Source organism: Perca fluviatilis, chromosome 6 (genome assembly GCF_010015445.1).
Source record: "Perca fluviatilis chromosome 6, GENO_Pfluv_1.0, whole genome shotgun sequence".
Classification (NCBI taxonomy): domain Eukaryota; kingdom Metazoa; phylum Chordata; class Actinopteri; order Perciformes; family Percidae; genus Perca; species Perca fluviatilis.
The window spans coordinates 887,744-899,043 of NC_053117.1; positions in this window are offsets into that span (position 1 = coordinate 887,744).

Here is an 11,300-nt window from a genome sequence, read left to right on the forward strand (position 1 = left end):
ACGCATCTTTAACCCGGCAGTACAGAAGGTTTATTCATTCACCACAGTTTCAAGTTGGGCACCGAAGAATAGTGTCAAAAAATTCAGTTTCGGACCAAATGTAAAATATGCTCACAATTTTCCCCTTCTGTTCCTGAGTTATGCTGTTGAATAATGGCCGGAAAAGGCATTTTTGCAAAAAATGTATGATGTCACAGTGAAGTTGACCTTTGACCCTCTGGATATAAATTGTCATAATTTTATCTAAGTAGACATTTGTGTCAGATGTGAAGACAGTCGCTCAAGGCGTTTCTGAGATGTCGCGTTCATAAAAATGGGATGGACGTGAGACAACAAATATCTAATCAGCTCATCCTCGACTCCAAGTGGATGTTTGTGCCAAATTTGAAGAGATTCCCTCCATGGCGCCCCCCCCCCCCCCCCCCCCCCAGGGGGGCGGGCGGCCCCCCCCCCCCCGCCCGGGGGGCGGGGGGCGCTCGTCACCCCCCCCCCCAAAAGGGACCCCCAAGGCGCCCGCGCCCCCCCCACCCCAACCCCCCCCCCCCCCCCCCCCCCCCCGCCCGCGCGCTGCATAGAAAAATCTAAATCAGAATCAAAATCACAAAAGGATTTATTGCCAAGTAAGTAACACTTGCAAGTAGGGATGGGCGATATGGCCTAAAATCCATATTGCGATATACATTGCAGCCTAACGATATATATTGCGATATATAAATTATAATAGAACCATTTCAGACCAGGTTACATAGACCCTAAGGAAAACCAAACTGCTAAATGTATTTTTATTTTTTTTTAAAGAGAAAGAAACATAGTATGTAGTTTTGAGAACATTTATTGTTCAAAACTGTAATTATACAACATAATGTTGCAGATGAATAAAATTCAAGTACACTAGTTGCAGAGACTTTGACAAAGAAAAAGCTTCAAGTATTGGGTGTATTCTCTTTAGTGCAAACTATTCTAAAAGGCCCTACACTTGGTAAGCTTAAGTCCTTGGTTCTTAAATGCCACCCAAGATGCAGAGAACAGGAAAAACTGGTGTCTGTTTAGTTAAAGAACAGACACTGTACTGGAAATACTTTCAGTATTAGGCAAAGATGCACACATACTTTAAATAAAAACATATTTCAAACAAAGTTTCTTACCTGCAGCCTAATGTAACGCATTTGAGAGCGCGCGCACACACACACACACACACACACACACACACACACACACACACACACACACAAGAGTCGGGACTTTTCCCGGTGGGCCGGTCTGATAATAGTTATACATTGCAAGTTGTTAGCAACACCATCCGGCGGCCTGGCGCCGCTGCCTGCTGGTCAAACGGTGCAGCCTCTGCTCAACCCGTACGGCGGGGGCCGTAAACCATTTTTTGGTCCCACTCCGCCGCTGCACACACACGCACACGCACTCACGGCTGTATGTTCAGCGGGGAAGTACAACGTCTGCAAACACCGGCTGCCAAGATTCCAATCGTCCGTTATATAGACCCTTTGCATGTGACGTCACACTCTACTCCCGCGAATTATGAACGCCATGACGGACGGCGGAAGAGCTATTCTGTAGACGGACGGCAAGTCAAACGAGAACGTGTTCGCTGCTTATATACTGTGTATGGTTCGCTGTTCTTGTTCTCACGAGTCACATACACAATCTGCAGAGTAATCCTCACCAACACAAGCATGTGTATGTATTGCCTTTCTGTTTTAAATGACTGATAAATAATAATGATAATAAAACTTCCTCACCCAGCTAGCTGCCGTGCTAACCAGCTGTTCCTGCTAACAGGTCCCACATAACTAGGGTGACCAAACGTCCTCTTTTGCCCGGACATGTCCACTTTTTACCTACTGTCCGGGGCGTCCGGGGGGGGGGTTATAAATTCATGAAATTGTCCGGTTTTCACTGTTTTTCATGGGCCTATTACGCGTGTACTTAAATTGAGTGGCGCTTTGCACAGTGTACTACGGTACTTTGTTGTGTGACGTAATTTCCGAGCGGCTGCTTTGTGGGCGGCTCTGCGACGCGCACATACAGGGACCAGATCAGACAGGGGAGCAGCATTGCACACAAAATGCTGCAGCGTTTCCTGCAAAGTTTTCCCACCGTGGTCAGAAAACACAGAGGAGACACTTTGTTTCTCTCGCTATGACTCTAGAGTCGTACTCGCTCGCCGTCACTCTCCCTTAATTCTCCCTCGCTCTATCACCCACTCCCCACACACACAGACTGCCGGCTCGACACACACACCAGCGCACAAGTATTAACATCAGGCTACGGCGAAAGCTCTGCGTGGAGCCTGCGTACAACCATAAAACAAGACTTAGTGCAGCTTCACAGTTGAACTGCAAAAAAAAAAAATGTCCCACGTACCGTCCCGGTCGGGACCGGAATAGTGGGAGGCGGAGTGCACCGTGTGCAAAGCTGGCACATATGTTTTAGTGTCTTTATTATTTATCTTATTACATTGAAAAGGTATTAAGACATTTTGTTGTAGCTGGATTTTCTAACACAGAAGAGGTCATATTTAGAACATTATTTCATATTATTTATTTATTTTAAAAGAGAGATATTATTTTGTTACAGGTTGTTACAGATTTTATTTTATTACAGAAGTTATTTTTGCACCATCGAGGCATAATAAAGCATGTTCATTAACCATTAATTAAGCCTGTCTGAATTTTTGTCTTGAGGCCGGGCCAAGTGTCCTCTTTTTTGGAAATCAAAATATGGTCACCCTACACATAACTATCATCGGTTATTCACTGACCTACATATCCCAAAAAGTAAGCCGTTCCCTTGATCATTTAACTTAACACGCATACAAAAAATATTGGTTAAATTAAAGATGACATGGCACGGAAACTAGCTTCAAAAAGGCCAAACAACTGAATTAAATACGGGTCTGCGGAGCTCCTTCCCCGGTTAGCCGACCAGCTAGCTGTCGAAATATCCACCGATCAACAGCGAATAGAATCACAGATAAGACGATGGCTAGATGTTACATTATGTGTGGTTACTGATCATAGACACTCCGTGATTTACTGCATGGATTAATTAATTGTGATGAATTATTTCCCAGAGCTGGGATGCGTTCAGGCATCCATTAGAGAGTTGCATCGGCTCAGCCAGTGAACAACGGTAGCCTACGTGCCTGTAGCTAGCTTGCCCTGCTAGCTGATAGCCGTTAGCTGCTAGCTGCCGTCCTGTGAGTGTATTCAGACAGGCTTCTGTGATAATCATCCCAATAACAATCCACGGTGGTGTGGCTATGTCCTCCAGAGGACAGTTGTATCCGCGTATTGAAGTGTATTCCCCCTAAAAAACAAACAGTAGTGCGGTAGTAGCTGCTAGTTGTAGCAAGAAAAGGTAAACAGTAGTGTGCCGATCGGAGCGTAGTGTGTGAAGAGTGAAGAGCAGATTTGTTTACAAGGGCAGATGCAGCGTGAGTAACTATGGAGAATATAGCAGATATACAACACAGGGAAGAGCCTTTTGAGTTATATGGTCGTCCTTATTTATTCGAATCCGGTATACAGACGAAGAACTAGCCTCACAAGAGTTGGAATAAACGAAACAGAAGAGGGGCAACAGGCAGATGAACTTGCTGCTCCAAGCGCAACTAAAGCTAGCCTTCAGTAACTGGAAGACATAGCCACACCACCACCGCTCCATGGATTGTTATTGGGATGATTATCACAGAAGCCTGGCTGACTACACTCACCGGACGGCAGCTAACGGCTAACGGCGCAACAGGTACCGCGGATCGAGACAGGGACCAGGGTAGGTGAATTTAAACAATGTCTGAAGAAGCCATGAAGAAGAAGATAGTATAATTATTATTATTACATTTTATTTAGTGTTATTTATTTGAAACTAATGAAACTTTCCGCTCGTCTACTAGCTATGCTATTTAGCTTGTGCTTCCGGTGATTCTGCCGCCCGTCATGGCGTAGTCACATGGTCGTGGTCACAAGGGGTTTGTTTGTTTGCAAGGGGTCTATAGTGAATGGTCAGGCTGGTGAAAGGCTCCATGGTACGGTCGTCTGTTATATACATAGATATATACACTAGAATCTAGTGTATATATCTATGTATATAACAGACGACCGTACCATCTAGTGACTAGATGTCTCCTTGAGATTCTAAGCATACGTCAAAACCGCCGCCATCTTGGAACAGGGGTCCGAAGTTTTCCCGCATTCAGATCAACGCTAAAGATGCTGGACTTTAGTACTGCTTATTGATGGTTGATAGAGGAAATGAAAAGAACAAACTGCAAGGGATAACATTAACAGGTGACAATGTGTTTTATGATATATACAGTATATGCCGCCTTCGACCAGCAATCTGAGCTCTGAGGCGGAGAGCCCCGTGGCCGGCCGCAGCGTCTCTTCCCCCGGGCAAAAACACAGCTTCGCCTCGCTGCTGCGCCGGTCCCCGCTGATCCAGATCGGACCGGCCAAAGACAGAGTGGTGATCGGGAGGATCTTACACGTAGTCCAGGACGACCTGTATGTCGATATCGGCGGGAAGTTCCACTAAGTTTGCCGGCGGCAGGCGGACGGAGAGAAGCTACAGCGGGGCAACAGAGACCGTCTGCGGCTGCAGGATCTGGAGCTCAGTGCCCCTTAAAATTATATTTAACGCATAAATACATACAGAAATAAATAGTGGAGGAGTGAGCCTGGACATTTCAGTCTGTTTAAACTTCACTTTGAAGCAGAAACTCTTAGTTCAGAAGGGTGAAGTTTCCGTTTGGACTCAGATCTGTGAACCGATCATAATAAATATTCTTTGTATTAACACATTAATTAGTCTCTTTGTTTTGTAGTCGATAGTTCATCATATAGTTTACTTAAGTGGAAGCAGTATCAAGTGGAAGAATGGGACTATAAACATAGGCTTACAGGCACTAGGCATTACATTTTGAACAAAGTAGATTATATTAATATCAAAAGATTAATTTTTCTCTGGACTCGAAATACATGTCTGACCTTTGGAACGAACCACAAAAACTAGAAACTCGCATTCATGACGATTTATGTTAGACCTTTACCTACATTGACGTTAGACCTTTACCTACATTGACGCTGATGCATTAAAGAGGAGTGACTCCCCTGTTCCAAGATGGCGGCTCTGTTGACGCATTCCTTCCAATGAACTGCCGTAGTCAAGGCGACATCTAGTGTATATATCTATGTGTTATATAGTGAATGGTCAGGCTGGTGAAAGGCTCCATGGTACGGCTCGACCACAGCTCTGTTGTAGCGGCTTAAATCCAAACCAAGTCCAAATAATGGATGTTGCACGGGCCTTTTCACCAGCTCCTTGTTTCTCTTTTAGTCATGTTTACTCAAGATGACGATGACGCGTTGCAGCTCGTGGCTCTAAACTTCGCGGGTAGATTGCGTCATCAACATGATTTATCGCGATAGTGCAATATAATTAAAATCTCTATCGTAGGCCAATTTTGTTTATTTGTTTATATTGCATATCGTCTATATCACCCATCCATTGTTACCCCAGCAGCAGTGACGTGGGAAAAGTTAGGTGTTCAGCTTTCTAAATGAATGAATTACCTGTATGAATGCTTATGCCAGTGTTATGGGACATTTTTGGTAGAGAGGAGAGAGGGGCTGAAGGTAGGTTCTTAATTTTGTTTTTAATGTAGCATAATCAATGTTTTGGCACAGAACTTTTTTTTTACCTTTTTATTGCCCTTTTCTAAATATATGTACCTTTTTTATACTATATGACAGATTAAAGTGCCAATAAAAATCACTTTTTCTGGGATTTGGGGTATTGTTTTGTGTCTCTGGTGCTTCCACACGCATACAAACTTGGAAAAAAAAACATCCATGCTGTTGTGAGTGAGATACAGGTTTCTGAATGTCTTCTGCCTTCAGTCTCCGGGTGAGCTGTTCAAAATCTGCAGGGCTTTCTACGTCAGTAGCCGAGACAAAGTGGCTAACCGTAGCATGCTAGCGCTAGCATGCTAGCTTGTTCTCAATGGCAAAACACTGCTACAACACACACTAGTTCACCATAATCTACAAAAGAACTACTTACATGTCCCTGTTCTGCAGGTATTCCACGCAAAGTTGGACATGCACCCTCGTTTAGAGTCTTTAAAGTCTCCCGGCTAATCCTGCCTTGTACTAACTGAAGTTGTAGAAACAAGCAGCTAGCTGATGTGATCCTTACCTAGCTGCGACTCCCAACATAGATGGGATAGAAGTGTGATGCCTCACTGTGTAGCTAAAACAGAGACCTAAACACACACGGTGAAAAGAGGAGCTGCAGCAATGTGCAGTACAACAAAAATCTGGTGTTTTTTGAAAATTAAACCACGTAAACCTATTCTGGTACAACCTCAAAATACAATTATGAACCTGAAAATGAGCATAATATGGGCACTTTAAGTAACCAGAACACATACAGAAACAATCTCTTGATCTTGGAATAATTTGTGTTTTTCAACTAAAGTATATCTTTAATGAGTAACATTTGTTGTTTAGGAGGTTTGTACAATTTACTTACATGTAGAATAACACAAGTCTGTAAATCACCTGGATCATTTGTCTCCTCAAGAAGGAAAACACTGTGCAGTAATGGATGAATAAGCCGGGCTTACCTCAAATGATTCCAAAAACAAACATTTCTTCATCAATTTAAGTTAGTTTATAATGTTTTATTTAAAACTATAGTAGCAACTTCGAGCATAGTGTGGTGATGAATTCAATCTGTATTTTTAAAAGATTTGTTGAGTTGGGGTAAGTGTGCCTTGCTGAGTTGGCATGACATATTAACCACAACCCAGAGAAAAGAGGAACATCTGTCATATTCTGAGAAACCACTCCTTTTCCCCAATATAAGCCTTTTCATGTTGTTCATATTTTCCTTTATTAAAACTGAGTCAATCTGTTGTACTGGAGTTGATCCATGATCCAATCATTTTTGACTCACAGTCGAGTAATGGTAGGCTCTTGGTGCACGGCTGCTTCTGTGTTGAGCTGTTAGACCACAGCTTGTTTATTGTAGAGCATGCATTAACTGTAACTTTACACTACTATAACTATCTACACTGTAAGTAGAAACGATTCATTAGCAGCAAGAAGTCATTGGTATTTGAGAATTCGATAGATTCGACGGGAATATTTTTGTCTTATTCATTACAGTTGTCACCTTTCTACTTATTGTAAATGTAATTTTGATCTTTTAAGACAGACATGCATTAGCACATTTTTTCAGTTTTGATCTATCCTTTCCGTGTTTTCTAGGAGCTGATCTGGTCTTGTGTAGTAGTAGTTGAATATTTTGGCACACTCTTGTGATCATTTTTGGCCAAAATAGTTGTTTTTGAATTTGTCAAACAAATGCCAGATGACAATGAAGTTTGTATGTGACTCTTTGTGTCCTGCATCTGGGTGCAGCTATTGATAAAGACAGCTATGGGATGAAAATACAGAAAGAACAGAGTCTGGCTCTTAAAGGTCACAGGCTGAGTGAGATCTTTGTCTATTTATCTAACAGTAAGGATACCTCACTTACAATGTTTTGTTAAAGAAGTGAAATACTGCAACACTGGAATAGCCACAGTAATACCTTTTTACAACATACAATTTTCCATTGTGCTAAGGAAAATTCCTCTCGTCCATCCCTTTGAGATTTCCTGCAAGTTCCCTGCAGAGGACTCACAGACGTTTTGGAAGAACATGAAACAATGGTCATGGCATGTGGCCTTAAAGCTATAAGCAAATCTGCACATCTCCACAGTTGGAAATCAGTTCAAATCCTGAGCTTTTGGAAAATGGAAAAATCCTGAACTCAATAGTTTCACTATGTAAGTAATAAACAGTGAAGTGACTATTCTCCCAAAGAGAAGCCTCACCACATTATTATGCGTTTCTATTTTTTAAGCTTCTCGTAATAACTCCCATATGCATCACAATAATTTTACAGCAGTAGAGTAGTTTGAATAAATGGCTTGGAAAAAGATGTTGATTACCTTTTATTACTTTTAGTTTGATCTCACTATTTAGTATTCCATAGTGTTCAGAGTTGTGTTTTTGCTGACTTGCAGTGTGACAATGGCAGTGCTAGGTTGTGCTCAAGTCTGAGTTGTGTCACCTCAGTGGGATGATCCATTACATAGATGTGCCAGAGTAGGGAAGGTCAGGACACTGAAATAATAGCATAGCTGTAGTACCTCAGTATGTCTTCAGACTGTGGTAAGTTGGGAGTGACAGAAAGATGGAGTGATCACATTGAGCGGATCAAGTGGATGGATAGAGGAATAGGAGATGACAGAAAGATGGATGTGGAGTCACTTTGCAGACACCACATGGTTACTGTCGGTGGAAAATGAAGGGATTCTATTTAAAAGTTAGTGATGGTGGATTATAATTGTCCCACTTTGTTGATAACTATGTCGTTTGATTCAATGTTACAGTTGCATTGGCTTCTTGTATTGAAAGTTTGACCCTGGTTCACAACCATTGGAAAATGGGAAAAGAATACAGTGGAAAAGCCACCCTCCCACACACAGTTCTTTCATAGTGCTAGATAGGCCTGCACGATTCTGGGAAAAATATGAATCACACTTTTTTAGCTTAGAATTATCATTATTAGATATCACGATTCTCTGCCACAATTTTTTTCTCACAAAGCGTAATGTTTATTGCACACATGAATATGACACATGACAAAACTAAACAAATTGGCAGTACCAAACAGAGATTTTTTTATTTTGTAAATGGACTGTTTATATAGCGCTTTTCTAGTCTTAACGACTACTCAAATTCACCATTCAAATACATTGTGGCCTAGGCTGCCGTACAAGGTGCCACCTGCTCATCAGGTAAACATTCACACACATTTACACTCCGATGGCACAGCATTGGGGGCAACTCGGGGTTCAGTGTCTTGCCCAAGAACACTTAAGGCATGGAACTGCAGGGCCAGGGATCGAACCACCAACCTTCCGATTGGCAGGCGACCTCTCTACCACTTAGCTATTAGCACATTGCGCATCACCACAAGCCTGTAAACATAGAGGCTTCAATGAATGAAGAAAATAAAGTACATACTGGCCATTTAAGTACAGTAAGCTACCAAAAATAGTGACATAACACATTGAACTAAATATGGCCCTGATACAGGCTCTATCTGAACTCCTTGAACATGTCTTTACATAATTAAAACATGTTAATGTCAATGGCAAATGCTTTCAATTAGAGCTGGGCGATATGGAAAAAAATCTAATATCACAATATTGTTGACCAAATACCTCGATATCGATATTGTGGCGATATTGTAGGGTTGACAATTGGTGCTTACAAAAAAATATTTACACAATGAGATTTTGATAAATAATCATCATTAATGTGTATATAATAACTAAGTGGGTAAAGGCAAATAATAGAACACATATCGTTTTAAGTTACTTTGAATTGTTTTTAATGTAATGTCTACCCTGATTCATTTATCATATTTGGTAGGGCTTTAAATTGACAATAAATTATAAGTTATGTGGCGTGCCGATTCTCTTTGGGATGCCTGCATTTGGTCCTAGTAAGAGCATGAAATGTGAGTGGTTAAAGTCCCTGGTGAATAATTTGTGCAGTGGTTTCTGTTGGTATGACTACATTTACTCAAAAGGTGGGCTGAAAAGAATTTTTGGGAGCACAGTAAAGTTAAAAATGGTTCCATTACGAGTACAAGGACATGGACTTTTACAGATGTGAAACAACAATACAGGCCAGTTTGAAGGTTCAGGTTTGAAGGCCCAGGAAATGCGGTTCTTTTTGCGCTGAGTGAGCACTGTGTCAGCTCATGGTTTTCCATGTTGGTTGAGGAGTGGGGGCCGCACAGGCCACCCTCACTGAAGGTTTTCCATCGTGGTGAGTCCTCAGACGTAAACGGCATCCAAAGAGTCTGTCGTCTCTGTTTATGGAGACGATGAAACACCGTCCTCTGTTTTACCACAAGGTTAATTGACAAAGCAGACTTTAAACTGGTTTAAGATGTAATTGCTATAATAAAAAAAAAAAACGTGTCTACCCATCTGGGAAGACAGAAGGATTTGGTACAAAGTACTTTTTACTGTCCCGTCCCTCTTTAGTAAAAACACAGCTGACAGAGTGACAGTCGCAGTGATGAATGCCTTCCTTTGTCCCAACCAAAGCCTCTTTGTCACGGGGAAGAAAGCTTCTCCGTTTTTGACTTGAGCCAGTTTTAGCAGCCAGTGTTTGTCGGTTGAATGTAGGACAAGTGTTTTGGCTACTATCACATAAGCATCCATTTTTTTATTTGGCAGCACATAACGCTAACATGGGTAAGTTAGGTTTTATTCGGGGCGAGGGAGTTTTAAATACACACGTCATGCTGTGCTCTGTTGATATTTGGTCTCTTTAGGCAGTGTCAGATTGTCTTTAAAGTTGTCAGTCCCAGGAATTCATACTAAATTGATTTCAAATGCTCTCTGAACTGTCTAAACCTTCCTCAAATCAAATCTGGTCACAAAATATGACATTAATGAAGCTCGGTTCATTGCAGTGTAAAATCGGTTTTGCTCCATTTTCCAGCTGACTTTGGAAATGTCATTGACACATAGTAAAATAAAGGTGGTTTCTGCTGTCAGTGGAGGGGACTGCTGGATGCATTAGTTTTACAAGCCTGTCACATTTCATTTGTCATTCCCCGGTGTGCTGACTCCGTACACTAACACTGTGCTTAATAGTGTTTGAGACAACATGCTTTTATGCAACCAGTTCTCATAACTTAGTCTTTGTGATAAGATAAGCACTTAATGTAGTTTTCCACAGTGGTATGTTAATTGTTGCTCTACTTAAAGAATTCCATTATGTTTATTGAACCAAACTGTTGTGGTTGCTGCGTGGTGGTGCATGCTTTCAGTATGAACATAGCAGTAATCTTTGCAACTAGTATTTACAATACTCTAAACCTTCTAAAATCTAAAGAAAATCGTCTTAAAAATTGAAGTACTCCATTTACAATTCATACTATTAGTTTATTTATGATTCATATTTAAATGTTTTTCTTAAATCCCTTTACCATATTTTCCAGTTTGCTATTTCAAATAACTCCCAATAATATCCAAAATGGCAGTTCATTCTTTTAATCTCATCAGACTTAAAAACTCTTTCATTCATCAATCTATCCTATTGTTAAACCAGCTACATTAAATCCAGTGCAATACTTAGCTTAGGGATATACGTCTCCAAGACATTGTCTGTGTGTATGTTCATGTCATTTTCTGTTGTTAT